Genomic DNA, 22,904 nt, shown 5'->3' with positions numbered 1-22,904 from the left:
CCTACCCACACTCATACTAAGACAGCACACAAAACCCATAAAAGCCCCATCCTACTTTCTATCTGTAGTTCCAAAAATTTCCTAACAGACAAATTCATCAACACCTTAACAAATAAATTGGTCACCTCTTAAAACTCTACCATTAGAGGAGGCTGTGGAGTACTTTAATACTACCTTCGTAGGTATCCTTAACCTTATGGCCCCACAATGTATAATTCGTTCTAAAACCAACCCAGCCCCGTGGATCTCAAAGGGCACAAGATCCCTACTCAAACAATGAGACATAGCTTGGGCAACCTGACGTACCAACAAAACAAGTACAAATTGACAATACTTCCTAGAGCTCAGAAATAAAGCAAAAAAAACAAGTACATAATGACAAAAAAGTTATTATATCCAGCTACAAAAAGCTCACTACAACAATCCACAAAAATTCTGTTCCACAATCAACCACATTCTCCAACCAGGCAAAATCACCTCCCCAAACCCTAACACTGAGGGTGATTATTGCCACCCAGTTTAATGACTATTTCACCTAATCCATCCAAAAGTTATTGAACAATTTATTCCTCACTACTACTACAAGTACCCCCAAAATACAAAACTGTCACCATAAGACCAACACCCAATTCTCTCTCAAACCAGTTCCAAGTGACCTAATTCATAAACATCTTGACAAATTGAAACCCACTACTCTCACTGCTGATAAACTCCCCGCTGATTACCTCAGGATTGCCACCTCTGCCATCGTCTATCCTATTTCCATACTGATCAATAGATCCATAGCTGAACACACTGTCACTTCTGCCTGGAAAATTTCTTATATCGTTCCCCTACACAAAGGTGGATCCTTGACAGAACTTAGTAATTATCGCTCCATAGCTATACTATCTCCCCTATCAAAAATCTTAGAAAAATGTATACACACCCAACTACTGAATCATCTTCTTCAATATAACCTGCTAGCAAATTCCCAACATGGATTTTGGCCAAACCATAGTACCACCTACCATGTCAACCAACAAAGAAATCTCGGTAACTTAGTATCTGTTGTCTTCCTAGACCTGTCAAAGGCATTTGACATGGTATCCCACTGCAAATTACTATTGACTCTCTCTGATCTCAATCTGGATAACTCCTCTCTACTGTAGTTTAAAAACTATCTGTCCCTCCAGCAACAAGCTGTTAAATGGCATAACTCTCTCTCCCCGCTCCTCCCAATGAGACAAGGCATTTCGCAAGTATCCATTCTTGGTCCTTTACTGTTTTCTATCTTTACCGATAACCTCCCCTCAGCTATCCAACAAACTAATATAGTACAGTATGCTGATGACACCACCCTTATTTGCTCAGCTCCCTCTCTACAATTACTCCAAGACAGAACCCAGGTAGCTTTCACTACTATAGAAAAATGGCTAAATTCCTCCCAGCTCATAAGAAGCCCATCTAAGACCCAACTGATGATCTTCCACCCATCCAAAACATTCACCCCTACCTCACCATTCTCAATAACATCCTCCAACAATACCCTTATCACACCAGTAACCCAAGCCAAGCTACTAGGTGCAACTATTGGCCAAAACCTAAAATTCAACAAACATACAGCACTAACAATTGCCAAAGTTCATAAAAAACTAGGTTCACTCTACCGCTGCAAGAGCTTCCTCACACAGGGATCCTGAATCACTATATCTCATACCCATCTACTCTCCACCTTACTATACACTTCCCCAGTTCTAACTAACCTAAACAAATCTGACCTTCTGAAACTATCTACCGGCTACAATAAAATCTCAAAATTTGCATCCAGTGCTAAGTTTCATTCTCATCACTGCCTCTCCCTAAAACAACTAGGATGGTTAGAACTCCCTAACCTACTAAAATACAATCAACTTCTAACAAGCCATCAACTTCTATACCAACCAAATAAAACACCCACCCTCTCTGGTCTGCTCACCTTCCATAATACTGTGCGTCAACTAAGATCTTCCAGTACCACCCTACTGACTGTTACCAATTGCTTATATAGCTCAGGCGAATCTCTATTCCTATGCAGTTGCTAAGGCCTGGAACTCTCTACCCCCTGACATTAGATGTCTAAATACTAAACATACATTCAAATCCCTACTAAAAGATCTCCTATTCAAAACTTGGATATGTTCCTGTACAGAACCAGACTAATTTCACCTGTTCCTGACTTTCCACATCCCTAGATCACAGGTGTACTGTGTAGTTTCACTTAGTGCATAGTACTGAAAACCAGGTGTTTAGGCCACCTTTATAGTTACTATTTCTAGTTTATGACCCTGTTTGTCTATGGAAACTTCTTTTTGAATTTGTGTTCAAGCAATTCTATATTAGTTGCATAAGATCTTGTTTAATTGTTTCTCAATATTCTAATCACTGTATGCTGCATCAGTTGTAAAACTCTGATTTTTACTCCTTTTGTATGTTCTGTGTTCTTTGTACAAAATAGCTATGTTTATATAATTTTTTTAATTATTTTTATTATTTTTTTATAATTTTTTACTATGTAATTGGAGCTTTTCTCCCCGGGCCTCCGCTGAAAACGGTCACTTTGTGTCCAGTCGGACTAACCCGGTAAACAAATGGAAAATAAAATAAATAAAAATAAAATTTCAAATATTTTAGTTTTGTTTTATTGGTTTCAGGTGGTTTGGAGATTTTAATGGTGAACATCATTAGTTTATGATCTGACTTAACAGAGGAAGGAAATAATAGCACCACCATCCATACTCAACCAGAGGTAATAGCCTACCTGCTAGCTGACAGATTTGGAGAAATCTTCCCCCAACCCCCTCCAGTCATCCCCCAAAGTACACCTGACACCATTCCTCAGCCTATTATCTCAAGAAAGCAGATCATCTTGGTGCTCTCCAAGGCCAAAACACAGTATCAATGGAACCAAACAACACCCTAGGCTGTCTTTTAAGCAACTTAAAACATGACCTAGCAGACCCACTTGGATCCCTGTTTAACTACAGCCTGAGAACTGGCTATTTTGCAATGGAATGGAGGACAGCAACAGTAATCCCTCTGCACAAAGGGGGCCATCAACTGACCCTGAGAATTACAGTCCCATAAGCTTGACTAACTTCATCTGCAGGGCCATGGAAAGAATCATTATGGATCTTATTAACAAGGACACAGGTAATCTCCAAACTCAGGATCTAACCCAGTCTGGATTCATTAAAGGTAGATCGTGCCTGTTAAACATGGTTGCCTTTTTTGAGAAAATTGAGGGAAAGACAGTGCATACCACCTATCTTGACCTAGCCAAGGCATTTGACACAATCCCATACTCAGATATTATAGAGAAACTCTCCCAATTGGGAATTAACCCCTGCATTACCAGATGGGTAACCAACTGGCTCACTGACAGGACACATATTGTCAAAGTGGGTGAATTTACCTCTAGCACAAGACCAGTCACCAGTAGTGTACCACAGGGTGCTGTGCTGCACCCCTTACTGTTCAGAATTTATTTCTCAGAAATCCAGGCAAACTTGAATGGCCTATGGCTGCTGACCAGGTTCATTGATGATTGCAATTGGGAGCAATCACTGAATTCCCCAACGATGTTAATATACTGCAGACAGGGTTAATGCAGACAAATGATTGATGCCAAAGCCATGGATTAAAGCTAAATACAAAAAATGCATTATTATTCCATTTGGGAAAGCTGACATCTCTGCTGATTACATTGCAGACAGCACCCTGCTAAGTGTAGACCCAGTAGTACGTGATCTTGGTACTCAGGCTGATAGCAATCTGAACTTTGACCACCATGTATCTGCAGTAGTAAGGAAATCCTTCTGTATGACACATCTTACAAGTAAAGGCATCACATCTAGATCTAAGGATGTTATAATTCCTTTAAACTCAGCCCTCATCAGACCAGTAATTGAGTACAATGCTCCCTTTCACATGTACCTCACCAAACAGCTGCAACAACAGGCAAGACCACAGAGGTTTCTCACCAAGAATTGACAGGGTACACAGAACAAGTCTTATGCAGAAAGACTGAAAGCCCTGTCGCTGTCTTCTGTCATCTACATGTTGCTAAGGGGTGACCTTTGCCTGGCTTACAGGACAGTCTCAGACCTGGCCCTGATGGAAATGCTACATATTCGTAAATCAAACTGCAGGAGGGTCACTTGCTCCAGGGATCTTAACCTAGCCTCTGACATGAACAGGTCATGCTGGAGAGATAGATACATCTCCCAAAGCCCAACACTTCTCTATAACAAGTTTCCAATTCATGTGAAACAGATCCCCTCCCTGACCCTCTTCGAATGCAACCTGGACCAATGGATGGGTGACCGTAAATTCGCTCCTGGGATGGAGCACATGTCCCTCCTGGACAGAGGAAGTTGGTATTAACTACCATAGACACTTACCTCTGCGACCTTCACTCACTTCACCACTGACAGTTGGGGCAACTTGGGATAAATATGGCTAGGCTTGTAAGGGTTCAAGGGCCATTAGCCTAGTGACCTCCTATTAACCTATGAATTTATAAAAGAATCAGAGAATACAAAGATCTACCATCTAAATAGACATTTAGGGGCTAAACTTATTCTGAATATACTACAGACAATGGAGGGGAGATATGATTTGGGTATTTAAGTTCATAAAAAAGGAGGTTTTGATATGCTTATTAGGGATACATTTCCTAAAAAATAAAATATAAACATAGAATAATGAGCATTTAGTGGAGTTAAAGGTGAATTGATCAAAAATACGTAGTTTATTTCTCAGTCCTGAACTGGAAGCAGATTGAATGATCTTCCTTTGGAAATTAGATGGGCTGAAAATGCTCAAGTATTCAAACATAAAGTGGACTTATAGTACTGAGAAAATGTTTTCTGGGCACTACCTTTATGGAGAGTGGCCAACTTTGCTCTCTCATTATGTCTATGGCCAAGCTTGAACATTAAACATCATACTTGTTGTACATGCATATCACACGACTGACCAAAACCTTCAAAGCATCAGTAATATCTTTATTTGCTCCCTCCATTCACTCAACAGTGAGAAACCTTCAGGTTAGCGTATGGCCTCATTCACACCTTCCATCTGCTCCAACAAGATGATTCCAGATTCAGACCCCCAAATAGTCCACACCACAACTCCATTACTCCATGTAACAGCCTCATGACCAAATGGGAAGAACAAATCCTACAACATACAGCATCCAGCACAAAGAGGTAGAGTTGAGTGCTCTAGTAACTATCTGCTGCCAAATGTGAGAGCCTTCTGCCCATCACCTTATCCCCTTTTTTTCATCCATTTTGACAACCTCTGCAAAGTTGGCACTGTGCCCTGCTTCTTCTACTAAGTAATTGCACCAACATATTTCAGCACTTGAGATAACCCCAGCAAAATATTCATTGCTGACTGGGCTGAAATAAACTGATGCATCCCCACAGGGAAAGCATTTTAAGCACCACTTAAAAGAATAACTTAGATCTGATTCTCTATTGATAACATTCCTTTACTGGGGACAAGAATGTATTTGTTCCATGGCATTTTCTGCAAAATCCTAATTGACTGTAGCTGGTCTTCCTTCCACCAGTAACATTTTTCCAGGCCAGAACAAATGTGGCCATAATTGTTACTTTTTATAACATGTCACAGACTGCACCACTATCATTCTCAGATGACCAGAAACTCTAATAGCCAGTGAAGATGATAAACAGAGTTAAGTTATCTAGAACAAGTACGCCCACATTTGTGGTGGCCTGAAAAAGATTAATGTTGTAAGGAAGACCAGCTACAGTCAATCAGGATTTTGCAGAAACTGCCATGGAAGCTCTAATAACTCCCAAATCAGATAACTTAACTCAACATATACTTCCACCACCCTTTTCAACTATCACTGTGCTTACACCTCCTATTTTCTTAGCAGTTCTCCTCTCTGTAGGCTACCATCTAACTTCCTACCACTCTACTATCACTAACCACAATCACCTAAACTCCCCCACACTAACTTTTTCAAACACTCACCACCATAATCGCATATACATTTCACATACCATCTTGAACCACACCCCCTTTGAGCTCACCCAGCTCACCTACAAATAAACCAATTATAAAAACTACCTAGTTTACTAAAACACAATATGATCGCCAGTTACCTACACACACTAACCACAGTTACTAACCAACTTGCACTCAGTGGTGACATCCACCCTTACCCAGGCCCCTCCACTACTATATTACAAACCTACATGGACCTAATATCTCCTGCAAGCAAAAACCCTCTGACCTCTTAATACTCAGTACAAACATCCACAGCATCATGAATAAAACTGAAGAGCTACCTGCCTCTATATCCTTCTATACCCCTGACATTGTACTCCTAACTGCGACCTGGCTCAAGCCCCACATCAAATATACCACCATAGCCTCTCCTGTCTACAACATCCTTAGATGTGATTAAATAGCAGCTAAAAGAGGTGAGGGCATTGCCCTACTTTACAGGCACAACCTTACTTCTAACAAATATGTAAAGATATCTCTATTTTTGGCTATGCAAAGACCCTGTTTGCAAATATAAAATTAAACCAGCAGAAACAACTCAACATTATAGGTGTCTACTTACCACCAGGTGACAATATTGCCACCCTAGAGTCCATTTTACATTAGACTTCCACTGCCCTCCCTCAGGAGGCACATTATCCTGGGGGACTTCAACATTGATTGGGTCTCTCACGGCATCCAACCCGAAGTACCACTTAAACCTGTTTAACTTCACACAGCTTATCCAAACCCCTACCCGTATATACAAATCCACCCAAAAGGATCCATATCAGACTGGATCCTAACCAACAGGCCCTCATCTGCGAATATATCTGGTACATTACCTGACTTCTTCAGTGATGACCTACCCACACTCATACTAAGACAGCACACAGAACCCATAAAAACCCATCCTACTTTCTATCTGTAGTTCCAAACATTTCCTACCAGACCAATTCATCAACACCTTAATAAAATAAATTGGTCACCTCTAAAACTCTAGCATTAGTGGAGGCTGTGGAGTACTTTAATACTATCTTCTTAGGTATCCTTAATCTTATGGCCCTACAATGTATAATTCATACTAAAACCAACTCAGCCCCCTAGATTTCAAAGGACACAAGATCCCTACTCAAATGAGACATAGCTTGGGCAACCTGGCGTACCAACAAAACAAGTATAAATCAACAATACTTCCTAGAGCTCAGAAACAAAGCAAAAAAACAACTACGTAATGACAAAAAAAATTATTATACCAAGCTACAAAAACTCACTACAACAATTCACAAAAATTCTGGTCCGCAATCAACCACATTCTCCAACCAGGCAAAATCACCTCCCAAACCCTAACACTGAAGGTGATAACAATGATATTGTCACCCAGTTTAATGACTATTTCACCTCCTCCATCCAAAAGTTATTGAACAATTTCCCCACTACTACTACAAATACCCCCAAAATACAAAACTGTCAACATAAGACCAACTCCCAATTCTCTCTTAAATGAGTTCCAACTGACCCAATTTATAAACACCTTGCCAAATTGAAATCCACTACTCTCACTGCTGATAAACTCCCCACAGATTACCTCAGGATTACCACCTCTGCCATCGCCTACCCTATTTCCATACTCATCAATAGATCCATATCTGTACACACTGTCACCTCTGTCTGGAAAATTTCTTATGTCGTCCCCTACACAAAGGTGATTCCTTGACAGAACTTAGTAATTATCACCCCATAGCTATACTATTTCCCCTATCAACAATCTTAGAAAAATGCATACACACCCAACCACTGAATCATCTTCTTCAATATAACCTGCTAGCAAATTCCCAACATGAATTTCAGCCAAGCCATAGTACCAGCTCTGCCCTTATATCCTTTACTGACCATGTCAACCAACAAAGAAATCTCAGTAACTTAGTATCTGTTGTCTTCCTAGATGTGTCAAAGGCATTTGACATGATATCCCACTGCAAATTACTATCGACTCTCTCTGATCTCAGTCTGGATAACTCCTCTCTAATGTGGTTTAAAAATTGTCTGCCCCTCCAGCAACAAGCTGTTAAATGGCATAACTCTCTCCTCTCTCCTCCCAGTGGGACAAGGTGTTCCGCAAGGATCCATTCTTAGTCCTTTACTATTTTCCATCTTTATCAATAACCTCCCTCGGCTACCCAACAAACTAATATAGTACAGTATGCTGATGACATCACCCTCCTTATTTGGTCATCTTCCTCTCTACAATTACTCCAAGATAGAATCAAGGAAGCCTTCACTACCATAGAAAAATGGCTAAATTCCTCCCAACTCATACTAAACCCATCTAAGACCCAACTCCTGATCTTCCACCCATCCAAAACTTTCAGTGCTACCTCGCCATTCTCATAACATCCACCAACAATACCCTTTTCACACCAGTAACTCAAGCCAAGCTACTAGGTGTAACTATTGACCAAAACCTAAAATTCGACAAACATATAGCACAAACAATTGCCAAAGTTCATAAAAAACTAGGTTCATTCTACCGCTGCAAGAGCTTCCTCATACAGGAATCCTGAATCACTATCTCTCGTACCCATCTACTCTCTACCTTACCATATGCTTCCCCAGTTCTAACTAATCTAAACAAATCTGACCATCTGAAACTATCTACCTGCTACAATAAAATCTCAAAATTTGCAACCAATGCTAAGTTTCGTTCTCATCAGTGCCTCTCCCTAAGACAACTAGGATGGTTAGAACTCCCTAACCTACTAAAATACAATCAACTTCTCCTGACCCATGAACTGCTATACCAACTAAATAAAATACCTGCCCTCTCTGATCTGCTCACCTTCCATAATACTGTGCATCAGCTAAGATCTTCCAATACCACCCTACTGACTGTTACCAATTGCTTACATAGCTCAGGCCAATCTCTTTATTCCTATGTAGTTGCTAAGGCCTGGAACTCTCTACCCCTGACATTAGATGTCTAAATAGTAAACATACTTTCAAATCCCTATTAAAAGATCTTCTATTCAAAACTTGGATATGTTCCTGTACAGAACAAGACTAATTTCACCTGTTCCTGACTTTCAACATCCCTAGATCACAAGTGTACTGTGTAGTTTAACTTAGAGCATAGTACTGTGAACCAGGTGTTTAGGTCTCCTTTATAGTTGTGATTTCTAGTTTATGACCCTGTTTGTCTATGAAAATTTCTTTTTGAATTTATGCTCAAGCAAATGTATATTTGTTGTATAATATCTTGTTTAAATGTTTCTCAATATTCTAACCACTGTATGCTGCATCCATTGTAAAACTCTGATTTTTACTCCTTTATATTTTCTATACTCTTTGTACAAAACAGATATCTTTATATAATTTTTTATTATTTTTATTATTTTTTTTTATAATTTTTTTACTATGTATCTGGAGCTTTTCTCTCCCGGCCTTTGCTGAAAATGGTCACTTTGTTTCCAGTCGGACTAACTCAGTAAACAAATGGAAAATAAATAAACATTATGCGTTCCATATTCCCAGTGACCTTCTAGAAAACCCAGTCCATTGCTTTATCTTTATTTTCACAGATTACAAACAGACAACATATTCTTCACCTTACAACACTCCACTCAAAGTCAAATTCTGTGTCTATACCTTACCTTACAGATGTGCCAGTTGTTGCTAAATATCTGCTGTCTGGCTGCTGAGTTCTGTAGTTTTATATAACAAGACAGCCACATGTTATATTAACAGTAATATGGCACTGTAAAAAATTCACCTGAATCATCAACACACATATCCTATTCACATTTTCTCAAATCAAATACCATCTTCTCATGTACAATCACTAAGGATCAAAAACACCACAAATGTTCACCTTAAACTAAAACAAACAATAAACTGTTTAAACACTGATCTACATAGAGTTGAGGAAACAGTATAACCAGCCTTACTGAGCACTGTGAACCTTTCTCAGCTATTTAATTTGATAGGTTTGGGTATGAACTAGATTTGAACATGTACAGGAATATGGTCAGAATGGTGTGTGGTGGGCAGTGCAACCATGTGTCATCTTAGAATATATGCAATAAGGTTCATAGATTCATAGGTGTGTACTAGGCTAATGACCACTGGTGTTTTAAGCCTGCCCATGTATCTCAAATCTCTGACAAGTTCTGGTACCCTTGATAAGTGTAAGCAGGGGTTTAGGAGATAAAACATTTAGAAGCAGGGACTTGGGAGATGAACTATTTATGGGTTGCCTGTGTCCATTAGAGACACAGGTGCCAAACCAGGGATGAATTTCCTGTTCTCCATCCAGTTATGCAAGTTACACTTGGGTTAGTGAGGAACTCTGTTTCACATGGATGGGGAGTCCATGTGATACATACCTGTATATCACAGACAAGGTTTAAGTCTTTAAATTGGATAATTCTGGTACTGTTTGCTTTGCAGAAACACAGGAGTTCTATCAGGACGTGGTCTGATAATGCCTTGTATGCCAGGCATACATCTCTTCTCAACAGCCTGTAGGAGACAGACTACAGTTGTAAGGCTTTGAGGTGGTCTGCACAGGACTTATTATGTATACCTTGTGTTCTTTTAGTGAGGAATCTCTGTGGACATTCCAATTGTTGGATATGCCTTGTTAGGTGCATACCAAAGGGAGCACTGTACTCTATGAAAGGTCTGATGAGTGCCGAATGCAGTGGAACAATAATGATGAATAATAATAATGACATTCCATACCTTTGTTTGTAAGTTGCACAGCATAGAAAGATTTCCTCACTACTGTGGACACATAATGGTCAAAGGAACAATTACTGTCTATGTATGCTCCCAAGTTCCTGAGTACTGGGTCGACTGTTAGGGGTGTGTTGCCAATATGATAAGTGACAATGGGTGGATGCCTTCCAGAAGGATACTATTATGCATTTCTTAGCATTTAATTTTAATCCATGGCTCTAACACAAGTTATTTGCCTGTATCAGTCGCTCCTGAAGAATATTAGTGTCCATGGGGGATTAAATGACTGCTCCTAATTTGCGATAATCTGCAAATTAGGTCAGCCAGAGGCCCTCGATGTTGCCCTTGACTTTAGAGAAGTAGATGCCAAAAATGAGCAGTACCAGGAATGATTCTTGAGAGACTCTATTTGTAATTGGCCTCTTTGTAGAGTTGGACTCCCCAAGTCTAACTTCCTGAGTGCTGTCTGTGAGCCATCTGGCTATCCACTGGATAACATAAGGTTTATATCTAACCTTTTCAGTTTGCCAACAATACAAACGTGGGGTATTGTGTCAAATCCCTTGACCAGGTCAAGGTTTGCAGTTTGAACCATTTTGCTCTCTTGCATTACTTTGCTGACCTTCTCAAAGAAGTCCACCAGGCTGTGTAGACATGACCTGCCTTTCACGAAACCGAACTGGGTTGCGTCCAGTGTGTCTGTAGGCTTCCTATTAAATTATTAATCATTTCCATGATAATACATTCTATGGCTTTGCATATGAAACTAATGAGACTTACAGGTTTGTAGTTTCCAGGGTCTGTAGATGGCTTGTTTTTGTGACGAGAGATGACAGTTGCTGTTCTCCGTTCTTGAAGCACAAAGCCTGTTTGGAGCCTATAGTTAAACAGCAGTTGCAGAGAGCCTGATAGGTTATGTTTCTTGCTATTTAGAGAATGTCACATGGGAAATTGTCTGGGCCCATTGATTCAGGGTTCTTTGCCTTAGAGAGAGCTCAGACAACATGTTCCCCAGTGATAGTAGCTAAGGAAAATAACTGCTACTCATTCCTACCATGTATCAGATTTGTGAGCTAATGATTGTTGTTTCTGAATATATTTCTTCATCTAACATAAATTTGATATTTCTATAAGTATATCCATGTGAAGTGGGTAGAAGGTATTTTAATGGTTGCATGTGAAATCTAACAACAGGAGAAAAACTTTGCCGGTGGTATCACGTTTACAAAGACATGCATCTGGAGCATTTCTCCTCGGGTCTCCACTGAAAATTGTCTCATTCCAAGTCTGACATTCCCGGTAAACAAATGTTAAATACATAAATGTGTCTGTCTAAGGGTAATGAGCTACTCTGCTGTTTATCCTTTTTCTGCCTTGTTTTACAGACAAGTATTAGTTTTGTTAAATACACTGTTGAAACAAATTCAGAATTCATGAGAACAGTTTTTCTAAAGGGTACTACATTGAGGTTCATCTTAAGCTCTGTAACTCAGATATTTTAGGTATCTGATTAGCACTTGTTTCTTAGGGAAACAGCACTTGGTTTAGAAACAGGATTTGTCACAAAACAGAATTACAGTTATAAAGAAAGCAAAACAAAGGTCAAGTAGGGGTCAAACTCAGAGTAAAAGGCACCTTGTACTTATGAAAGCTATATATGACTGTACATTAAAGCCTCCATTTCAGAAATCCGTCTGGACGAGGTAAAGTAAGAAACGTGTTTTCAGAGAAATGCATTTTAGATCTGATTACTGGACAGGATAAAATGAAGTCGCTTTAGCTTTTCATAACCAAACCTGAGGTCTCGGTCAGTAGCTTTTGGATGTCTTGGAGGTTCCTCTTCAAGAACTCTGTCACTATGAAGCAGTGGACAGATATGCAGATATACAGACTAATATGTCAGGGGAAATCAAGATAGCACTATATTTTGTATTAAAACAGTGTGGCTGAGATACTGACCTGAAAGCTCATTCAATAGCATTCATCTCAATAACACAGAAACCATGACCAGTTAGATAGATTCGATTTTGTGATCATAGGCCTTTTAAGTTCTTTTAAAATGGATATCTTAGTAGAAAAAAAAATGTCTGTTTGATATCGACTGGTGATTCTCCAAGCTGAAGGGTTGAGAGGTTTGAAGTTATCATGGAGATCTGTACTTTATTTCTATGTTACTAATGTGTGTGAAGAACGAGGGTCGGTAGGGAGACACTGCTATCTGTACTACATGGGTAACCTAATGTTGCCTAGACCAGCCAGCAGCCAACAGAATGACATTTGTTCTTTTTTTTCTCTCTTCAGCAGCTGCTAAAGATTAAAGATTTCCAAGGAAAAGCATACAGTGGAGCCAGATTCCAGCTTCTGGAAAAGGCATGGATTAGTCTCTTCTGATTGTGAGGAACCCTTGAGAAAAACAGAGGAAGTTGCTGATATAGACGAGATGCAGATTTTCTCGGATGACCCTCTTTTATGTTATTATGAAAAAAGGTATTTTTATCTTGTTCCCAGTCATGAGAAGTTCCCTCCATAACATTTTCCTGACTTGACATGGAAATGGAGCAAGAAGCATATAATTTTTACTGCCTGCTCTCAAACTGTCAGGGTTATTCTGCACAGGGGATAAGACAGTGTACCTTACTGTTTGCTAATACACCTTTAGAAGCCTAATCAGAAGCAACCAAAACATAAATGCCGGATCAGTATATAACTTAACATTGGATTCAGTACAAAGAAAATTAACTGAACTATTTTTGCAGGTGGTGTAAACCTCTGTGCCACATACCCCAATAATTAATTGTTTTAATTCCCAGAATGCACATCCATGGAGAAGGAGTGATTTTCATTTCTCTATCCCTATGTTGTGTGACCATAAAATTAATATTCAGCTACTTTGCATTTCAGTTTTAGGTGATTCAGTGTTTCTGCTTAGATCTTCCTTGCTTTGTCATTTTGCTGTCATGAGTCTTGCTTGCACCCCATCAGTGTTATACTATGTGTGATAATCTAAAATGGTCTGTGGTTTATGTTTTGCTACTTTTGGGACAAAGAACCCAGTCCTTTAACTTGTGATCCTGAAAATTAGTTTTATGAGTATGACATAAAGCATCTTTGGTAAGGTTTTGGCCTGGAATCAAAGGTAGAAATGGCTGTCCTATGCTCCTGCTGAAATTTGTTCACAAGAGATAGTATTAATAAATGGGCATGTTCCAAAGATTGGGTACCATGATTCCATATATTCCTACAATACCCTTGTGTCTTTCTCAAGTGCAATTTGATATTGAGTATGAACACAATAAAAAGAGTTACACATCAAAAAGCCTTGAGAAATGCTCTCACAGTATTTTCTTTCTGATTTTGTGATATGCAGAAAAAGATCTATCATCAGCTGGTCCCTTTCTTGAGATAGAGTTATTGTGGAAAATGTGGTGTTCAGGATAACATCCAGAAATGTTTTGTTCTGTGATGGGAGTAAATCTGATTTCTGATAATCAAATGATATCTCAGGTTCGGAAAGCACTACTGAGTTTGCTGAATCACAAACTATAAACTGAACAGACAGATGCTCTAAATGAGTCAGTTGTCCAGATAAGGTCAAATGTGGCTTTCTATCAGACACAGGTGAAAAGTATGAAGGCCAAACAGTAGGGCTATATATTGGCTAATACGGACCTACATATTGAAACTGAGACACTGTGTGTAAGACTTGTGGATGATGATATCTCAGTAGGAATCCTGCAGGTCCAAAGTCACAGTATACATACTCTGCATCAAGAAAGGTAGCAAGATGTACAATGCCAGCAAGCAGGTCATGTTAATCTAATAACCTTGATAAAGTCTGGAAGATGGTGTATCGGCCTTGGCTGGACAGCATGGATGGTCAGTGGCTGTAGAATTAGATGTGAGTTCAATGTTCTCTTTGAATGGATGGAATGTGTCCTTCAAATGACATCCTACATAATTCTATTATACTATGAAAAAATGGGAAACCTGAAGGTATAGTCCATAGTATAGCTATATCTCAGAATCACAGAATCAGAAAATACAAGGTAACCGGACACAGTGGCCTTTAATACCTTGCCAGTGTCCACTGTAGACCTTACTTACTTTTTCAGGGAACAACAGGAGAGGCATAAAACAGTTTGTGACATGCTTCCTCTGGGCCAGTGATCAAGGAGCCTCAGTCGTCATCACTGTTACTGGTGGAGGATGTTCACTGTGAGAAAAATAGACACACACGCACACAGACACACACGCACGCACACACACACACACACACACACACACACACACACACACACACACACACACACACCTGCTTGCGCGAGCACTCACACACGCACACACATGCGCACGCACTACTTTCAGATGCAGCTGTCTGCACCAAGTACAATTTCCCTTATGAGCATACAGTGAATGCACACTCCAGTCCTGGGTCTGGGCTTTCTCTCCAGGCCCCAGATGAGACCACCCACTGACCACTATAGAGCTGAGTCCTTAGACGGGTATTCCAAGCCATGTCCACCACACCCTCTCTGTGATGTCAGTGCTGTCAGTGTTCCTGTTCAAGGTATCTGTCACACACAATCTATTTGAGATTTGATTTTCACACACACACACACACACACACACACACACACACACACACACACACACACACACACACACACACACACACACCTGGGAAAGGATGGCACAGTTTACACACTCTTCCACCTACACCCAGAATATAAGGTACATTTACTGCCAGCAGAACACCTGAAGCCAGTTACTTTAAGGCTCTTACCAGGGTACCCAATTACACTTAGTAAAATTAATACTTATACAAATGGTAGTGTTTAACCAAGCAGCAGGACTTTCAGGAATGTGGACCTACAGTGACACTAAATATGTGCAAGTACTGTCAAAGGTTAAATACTTTCTGGAAGACCAGCCACAATGAAAGGTTTAGATATGTTTAATAATAAATAAAAAAAACATAAAAATACTGGATATCTATTTACAAGAAACAATAGAGTTTCAATCACAGGAAATACAAAAAAAAAAAAAAAACATAGATGAAAAGACTCAGACAGCTACAGAAAAAGACATCTCACTATATTTTTTTAACTGACTGAAGAAGTACTGTTCCCTAGTTATTTACTAAAGCAAGGCAAGATGAAAGTGGATGAGTGTCTTGTCGGGTCCAAAAACAGAGTGCATTCCTCACATCTCTCACTCATATTCAAATATAATTTCAGTGCTGGATACAGAATTACATCACATCTGGTCACCTGAGTCTGTGGTTCTCACACTGTCCTCTCACTAGAAATTGAGCCAGGAAATGGTAAAACACACATAGAACTTTAGCTAAGGTTTATTACAGCATCTGGAAACTGTAAAAATTACAACAGTTCCACCCTTCTTGCAGAAACTAACAAGCCATTCTCTGTCATCCTAAGGTAGCAATTAGATCACCACTAAGGACAACAGAGCAGGATCCCAACCCAGACTTTTCACAGACATTGCATCTCTAGCTGCATTCAGACCTGTGAGATAAAAAATCTTTTATGGCCTAAACCAAGACATTTCATTTCAGGCTATTTTTCTTAAGGTTAGCTGGGCTGAGCTTAACACCTTCCCTTCAGGTATCCTGTATTAAAATATATACATTTCATTAGTTACAACAGTACAGTCCGACATACATGTATATTTATTTTCTGTCCAGCAGAACCCACTGTTGATACATTTTTAACACAAGCAACTTTGCAAATACATTTTTAACACAAGCATCGTTACAAATCAGTTTGATATTCAAATGACATATAATTCTTTACAAACCTCCGGCTAGCTATGCTGGCATACATGCACTGCCCTACTCCCCTGGCACAGCTGGCACTACCTCATGTCATCACAAAGGTGCATTTGTCAATACTCTACCAGATACCTAACTCCTTTTTGATGGACAAAAGTTCAGTTGTGTAACATGCACTTACCCATAACTGTAGATTTTTGAATTTCTCATTGCTGCAGTAGCCTATAGGCTGTACCTGGCATGGTTTGATCATGAGGATGCAATCCAATTGATTAAATAAAGCCAGTCATAACTAAATCCTGCATTAACTATGCACAGGAGAGGAAGTACTGGATTATTGCTATTACAGCGTGCTATTATTATTATTATTATTATTATCAGATGATTGTATAATACAAATGTCAGCTATAATAGCACAGAATGTAATTTCTGGTGTACTGTATCTCTTGTATATATTTTTTGTATAATTTCTTGTATAAGTTTTGTATAATCTCTATAGGCATAGAGCTTTTCTCCTCGGACCTCCACTGAAAGTGGGTCTTATCCCAGTTGGACTTTTCCGGTAAACAAATGTCAAATAAATAAATAATTTATTTTTAAAAAGTTGACACCTTTTTAAGTAATTGCACTTTATATCCAAACATTTTATTCATGTGTGTTTTTTTTCCACCATCTTTCATGGTCAATGATGGTTTTATAAAATACTACAAGTGTTGAATATGTACCTGCAAATACTTGCACAGTACATTGGGTAGAAGGCAGTCTGTGACACTTTTTTATACAACTAAGGTGTGCTCCTGCATGCTACATTTTTTTAAGGATACTTTTGGACTCCTGACATATTGGTGGTGAGGTGAAAGCATTTTATTTTAGACTAGGAAATTTGCTTTTTTATATGTGTGTTTAGGGAGTGTGGAAGAATGTTTTCTATCTTGTTGATAGCTGTGTTCATATTCCACTTAGCTTTTAACATGGGGCTGTAGCATTTGTTTTAATAGCCAAAGCTGTTCTGACTAATATATTTACATGGTTAATGCTGGATAAACAGCAGGCACACTGATTGCTTTATTTAATCAGCATGCATGTTTTGACATATAAGTGACTTAACATTGTATAACATAATAGTAATATTACAAGGAAATGTTCATCAGATTACGAGCAGACTTGATAAGGAAAAAAAACATTCTGAAGTCTCATCTGGTGGAACACCGTCCTTGAAATATAAGGTGTCACTGTGCAATTACATATCAAAAGACACTTTTTACATTCACTAGAACCTCCATCAAACTCCATACCTGTTCAGAACTTTACTAAGGCCAATTACCCCAAACTAAGTGACAGCTTATTAAACTTCCAAGCCCCTCCAAACCCAGATTACACTGAGGCCTACTCTGAGCTGTACAAAAGCACCATACTGCCACATTCATAGCTGCATAGAGGAGGCAGGACCTGTCTGAATGAAACCTATGATTACTGGCAAAAATAAAAAACCCTGGTGGACCCCTAGCATGTATAAGTTATTTAACAAAAGGGGAAAAAATAATCTCCAAAGACAATAAGGAACAGACAAAACAGTGCAAAAAGACATTCACTAGTCTAAACAAACAAATTAGAAAGCTAGTCAAATCTGTCAAAGCAAACTACGAGGCAAAGAAAGCCTGCCAGATGAAAGATAACCATGAGACTTTTTTAAATTATGTTCATAACATCAGGGGAAATGCTGAGCAACGTGCCAAGTTAATCATGAATGACAACACTTACACCCAGCCTGAAACTACAGCAAACCTTCTGGCCAACAGGTTCAGTTCAACACACCCCACATCACCTCTTACCATAGAAATAACCCAAACCATCTCCTTACCAGTCATTATGAGGGAACAGGTCCTTACTGCACTCACTAAAGCCAAAAACACAACCTCCATGGGTCCCAACAACATTCTAGGATGCTTTTTAAATAGATTAAAACTGAATATATCAAGGCCACTAAAACCCTCTTTACCACAACCTCCTGATGGGTCTTGTCACACAGGACTGGAGGGTTGCAACAGCTGTCCCTTTGCAGAAGTGGGGTCCATCAACTGACTCAGGGAACTACAGACCCATAAGCTTGTTCAGTCTTATCTGCAAGGTCATGGAGAGAATTATCCTGGACCTGATCAATAATGACATTGGACATCTCCAACCACTGGACCATGCTCAGTCTGATGGGATTCTTCAAGAAAGTCACCAGAGCCACTGGATGAGGGTAAAATGGTATACACTGCTTATCTAGACCTGGCCACAGCTTTTGACACAATTTCCCACTTGGAGATCACAGATAAACTTACTGAGTTAGGCATAAATGCCTACATTGTCAGATAGATAGCAAACTGTCTCACTGACAGAACACGTTGTCTGGATAGGTGAATCCACTTCTGATAAGAAACCCATTATTTGTGGTGTCCCACAGGGTGCAGTGTTGGGACACCCACCTGCTTGGTATATACTTGGGCCAATGTTGGGGGTCTTTGGCTCACCAAGTTTGCTGATGACTATAAGCAGGGCGCAATCACTGAATTCCCAAATGATGCTGACATCCTACAAACAGGCCTAAAAATTACAGCAACTGGTGCCAAAACCACAGTCTAAGACTAAATGCTAAAAAATGCGAAATCGTACCCTTCAGTAAATCTGATATCTCTGCAAATTATAATATTGATAGCACACCCCTAAAAGTAGACCCAGTGGTCAGGGACCTAGGAATGCAGATGGATAGTAATCTAAACTTTGACTACCAGGTAGCTATAGTAGTAGTAAGGAAATCCTTCTGAGTGGCTCAACTTATAAGTAATGGCATGGAATCAAGTTCAAAGGAAATTATAGCACAATTGTACTCATCCCTCATCAGCCCATAATCGAGCATACTGCTCCCTTCTGCATGTACCTAACCAGGCACTTACACCAACTAGTGCAGCCCCAGACATTTCTCACTAAAAAAATACAAAGTATAAGACACATGTCTATGCAAAATGACTAAAGGCCCTATCCCTTTATTCCATATCATATTGTGCATTGACAGGTGACTTATATCTGACATACAAGGCATTCTCTGATCCATCCCTGATGAAGATGTTGCATATTCACAAGAAGAATGATACAAGGGTTACCCATTCCACGGACCTGGACCTTATCTGTGACTCTAACATATTCACAAGAAGAATTATACAAGGGTTACCCATTCCACGGACCTGAACCTTATCTGTGACTAACATATTCACAAGAAGAATGATACAAGGGTTACCCATTCCACGGACCTGAACCTTATCTGTGACTCTAACATATTCACACGAAGAATTATACAAGGGTTACACATTCCATGGACTTGAACCTTATTTGTGACTCTAACATATTCACAAGAATAATGATACAAGGGTTACCCATTCCACGGACCTGGACCTTATCTGTGACTCTAACATATTCACAAGAAGAATTATACAAGGGTTACCCATTCCACGGACCTGAACCTTATCTGTGACTAACATATTCACAAGAAGAATTATACAAGGGTTACCCATTCCACGGACCTGAACCTTATCTGTGACTCTAACATATTCACAAGAAGAATTATACAAGGGTTACCCATTCCACGGACCTGGACCTTATCTGTGACTCTAACTTATTCACAAGAAGAATTATACAAGGGTTACCCATTCCATGGACTTGAACCTTATCTGTGACTCTAACATATTCACAAGAAGAATTATACAAGGGTTACCCATTCCACGGACCTGAACCTTATTTGTGACTCTAACATATTCACAAGAAGAATGATACAAGGGTTACCCATTCCATGGACCTGAACCTTATTTGTGACTCTAACATATTCACAAGAAGAATTATACAAGGGTTACCCATTCCATGGACCTGGACCTTATCTGTGACTAACATATTCACAAGAAGAATTATACAAGGGTTACCCATTCCATGGACCTGAACCTTATTTGTGACTCTAACAGAACTTGCTCGAGAGACAGGTTCATATCCCAAAGGCTACCTTGTCTATGGAATAAACTTCCCATCTTTGTAAAACAAAGCCGGTCCCTGTCACTGTTTTCAAAGAAGTTATGGATGTTGGACTGTAAATTCACTCCTGGGGTATGGTCCATATCCCTTATGGACAAATGCAGTCTGTAAAATGACTGAGGGCTCCAACACCCAAAGTCCCACTGCCCTGATACTACCCCCTCCCATATCTGGGGCATTAAGATATAATATTGCCGCCTACTTTTTGGCATTTTCCGGTTTGCTAAAGTTTATATCTGTAACAGTAACAGTACTTGGAACACATCTAGAGTCTGTTTACTGCATTTCTTGTGTTGCACTTAATTTAAAATTGTTTTTTTCCTCTAAAAAACTGCATTTTACCTGATTTTGGCCTAGCACTCAAGTGTGGGGTCATTTATTGCACTGTTGTGATTATTTTGCTGCTTGTGTATCTCTGCTACCTTTAAACTACAACAAAATTGAAAAAAAAAAAAAAAATCTTGCTTTTTTCCCACTTTCTGAAAGTTAAGAAAGTTCAGTTACAGATTTGCTGTTCTGAACTGGTTGGAAGTTTTTAGAAGGCCAGTGCTTGCTTGGGCTAAAGGGAAGTCTCTGTGTTCACCAGTGGGAGTGGTTAACACTGAACACCCTGCCTGTCCTTGGAGGAGTGGTTACTACCTAGAAGCTGTAGTTTTATTGGCCATTTTGGGTCAATTCTAAACTCCTTGATCTCTCTCTCTTAAAACCCTACAACTCTCTTTTTGCGCAGTTTTGCGCAATGAGCAGCATCGGGTAGCGCCACCTAAACAGGTTTAAACTATTCCAGGCTCCACAAAGTCTGCTCTTCACGTTTTCCCTTAGAACTGTTGAAACTCTCAAAGTAATCACTCTATTCTCTTTCTAAAGCCCTACACTTGTTCAGCTCTTATAAGGAAACACTAACTAAAGCACTATACCCTCCTTGACTTCTCATAAGTATTAGACTCCCGATTGGTCCTTCCTGATCAAGTGAAAAATCAGTTCCCTTTCCTAATCATCTGATCAGTAAAAAAACAGTTCCCTATACTAATATGGTATGTCCAAGGGTCAGTTTCAAGGCTACTCTCCAGTCCAGCTGGTGAATCTGGGAATTTTGAGGCAATGTTACAATTGCCTTATGTACACAGACAACCCTCTCCTCCTTCCAACAAACTCTAATACATGTGAGAGATGTAGTTACACAGCCAAACTGGAGGCAGGGCTCTCTCAACCCAAGACTGGCACAGTCAGTCAGGATGAAAAGGTAACCACCCACACCACAAATCCAGTATCTCACAGACCTATTGCATCTGCATACCCAACACATAAACACACAAAAACATACTCGGAGGCTCTAAATAAAAATCTGCCTAAACAGCAAAGACCTCCTAAGCAGATATCCAAGCAACAGCCACCCCTCAACAATACTCATGAATCACATATCTCACAAAATCAGTGTGCCTCACAACCACAGCCCTTAACGCCAAACAACACACCAAATACACTTGTTATAGGGGACTCTACTGTCCGGCACACTGAAGTCCCACTCACCAGACTGAACAAGGAGAAGGTCACTGTAAGCTGCCTGCTGGGTGCCAGGATCTGCCACATAATGCAAGCACTCAGGTCACTCCAAAGCAAGTACAAGTATGACTCCGTCATTGTCCATTCTGGTGTGAATGACCTGAGACGTACCTCCCTGGACTACATGAAAAGAGACATAGAGGAGCTCTCTGACCATGTAGCCCAGGCTGGTATGACCCTGACCTTGAGTAGCATCTTGCCCTCACCAAGAATGATGCCACAGTATAAATACAAAATGATCAGTTTCGACAATTGGCTAAAGTATTGGTGTCATTCAAAGGGGATCCAGTGTCTTTCAGCCTGGGATGACATGCTCGACAAGCCATGTTGCTTCGCTAGGGAAGGCTTGCACTTGTCAACCTTAGGCTTTCGTATACCGGCCAAGGCTCTTGCCACCCCCATAGTGCCTTTTTTAGGCAAGGCTCAAACGACAAACCAACCTCCATAAGACAACCCAAGGATAAAAAAAACTAAAGGTAATTCTACTCAATGCCAGAAGTCTAAACCTCAAGATGCACGCACTCGAGGCTCTCCTCAATATGGAGAAAATCGATGTCTGTGCAGTAATCAGAAACCTGGTTCAAGGCTCCTGAGAGCACCCCAGCACTACCAGGTTATAACTCATACCATGCGTTTCAGCCCCAAAACTCGGACCGAAGCACAAAAGGAGGTGAAGTATCTATAGTCATCAAAGATACCTACACTT

The sequence above is a fragment of the Protopterus annectens genome, chromosome 11.part0, assembly GCF_019279795.1.
Source record: "Protopterus annectens isolate FY-2018-M chromosome 11.part0, PAN1.0, whole genome shotgun sequence".
In the NCBI taxonomy this organism is placed as follows: Eukaryota; Metazoa; Chordata; order Ceratodontiformes; family Protopteridae; genus Protopterus; species Protopterus annectens.
The sequence above is the reverse complement of the archived record's forward strand: the minus strand, read 5'-3'. Positions refer to the sequence as shown.